The sequence below is a fragment of the Eurytemora carolleeae genome, unplaced genomic scaffold (assembly GCF_000591075.1).
Source record: "Eurytemora carolleeae unplaced genomic scaffold, Eaff_2.0 scaffold2208, whole genome shotgun sequence".
Lineage (NCBI taxonomy): Eukaryota > Metazoa > Arthropoda > Copepoda > Calanoida > Temoridae > Eurytemora > Eurytemora carolleeae.
Genome location: NW_019402153.1, coordinates 21,342 through 23,539, shown reverse-complemented (window position 1 = coordinate 23,539; position 2,198 = coordinate 21,342).

Below are 2,198 nucleotides of genomic sequence, written 5' to 3'. Positions count from 1 at the left end.
CCTGGGAGAAATCCGGCGAAGATGGAACCAGGGAGGGGGAGTGGAGTAGGGTTGTTAGATGAATGGTGTTGATTATAAAACACATCTGATGAAAATCAATGCTTTGATACCTTTTATTTTATTTTGTAATATTTCCACATGAAGAGTTTAGTTCTATAGTATAAAGTATACAGTGGGGTATACACGCTAATCTAAACTTATTATCTATAGTAAACAGTGGGGTATATACAAGCTAATCTAAACTTATTATATATATAGTATACAGTGGTGTATACACGCTAATCTAAACTTATTATCTCTAGTATACAGTGGGGTATATACACTAATCTAAACTTATCATATATATATTGTATACAGTGGGGTATACATTAATCTAAACTTATTATCTCTAGTATACAGTGGGGTATACACACTAATCTAAACTTATTATCTAAAGTATACAGTGGGGTATATACAATAATCTAAACTTATTATATGTATAGTATACAGTGGGGTATACACTAATCTAAACTTATTATATATAGTATATAGTGGGGTATACACTAATCTAAACTTATTATCTATAGTATATGCAGTGGGGTATACTACACTAATCTAAACTTTATATATAGTAAATAGTGGGGTATACACACTAATCTAAACTTATTATATATATAGTATATAGTGGGGTATACACACTAATCTAAACTTATTATCTCTAGTATACAGTGGGGTATATACACTAATCTAAACTTATTATGTATATAGTATATAGTGGGGTATATACACTAATCTAAACTTATTATCTATAGTATACAATGGGGTATACACGCTAATCTAAACTTATTATATATATTTAGTATACAGTGGGGTATACACACTAATCTAAACTTATTATATATATAGTATACAGTGGGGTATACACACTAATCTAAACTTATTATATATATTATATACAGTGGGGTATAACACACTAATCTAAACTTATTATATATATAGTATATATAGTGGGGTATACACTAATCTAAACTTATTATATATATACTATACAGTGGGGTACACACTAATCTATACTTATTATCTATAGTATATGCAGTGGGGTATATACACTAATCTAAACTTATTATACATATAGTATACAGTGGGGTATATACGCTAATCTAAACTTATTATCTATAGTAAACAGTGGGGTATATACACGCTAATCTAAACTTATTATCTCTAGTATACAGTGGGGTATATACACTAATCTAAACTTATTATATATATAGTATACAGTGGGGTATACACTAATCTAAACTTATTATCTCTAGTATACAGTGGGGTATACACACTAATCTAAACTTATTATCTATAGTATATAGTGGGGTATAAACACTAATCTAAACTTATTATCTCTAGCATACAGTGGGGTATACACACTAATCTAAACTTATTATATATATAGTATATAGTGGGGTATACACACTAATCTAAACTTATTATCTATAGTATACAGTGGGGTATATACACTAATCTAAACTTATTATATGTATAGTATACAGTGGGGTATACACTAATCTAAACTTATTATATATATAGTATATAGTGGGGTATACACTAATCTAAACTTATTATATATATACTATACAGTGGGGTACACACTAATCTAAACTTATTATCTATAGTATATGCAGTGGGGTATACACACTAATCTAAACTTATTATCTATAGTATATAGTGGGGTATAAACACTAATCTAAACTTATTATCTCTAGCACACAGTGGGGTATACACACTAATCTAAACTTATTATCTTTAGTATACAGTGGGGTATATACACTAATCTAAACTTATTATATGTATAGTATACAGTGGGGTATACACTAATCTAAACTTATTATATATATATATGTTAACCATTAATTTCAAAACCTCTATAAAATGTCGTCTTCTACTGGAATCTCCTGTCGGAGACAGCCAAACCAAATTTTCAGCCCGCAAATTCCATTGTCCTCCTCCGACGGAGCTTAAAATATTTTCGTTGTTGTGAAATCATTAAAGTTAAGCAAAATATTTTCATAAGAAGCATAAGTGAATTTCGTTAAATATTCAACTGTAATTTTTCAGAAGTTAAAAACGCGTATTTCAATACTGATCAACAATAAGTCACCCCCGACCATCCTTAAATAATTCGTAAGATTTTTTCTACTATTAATATTCATTATAACATTGTACAA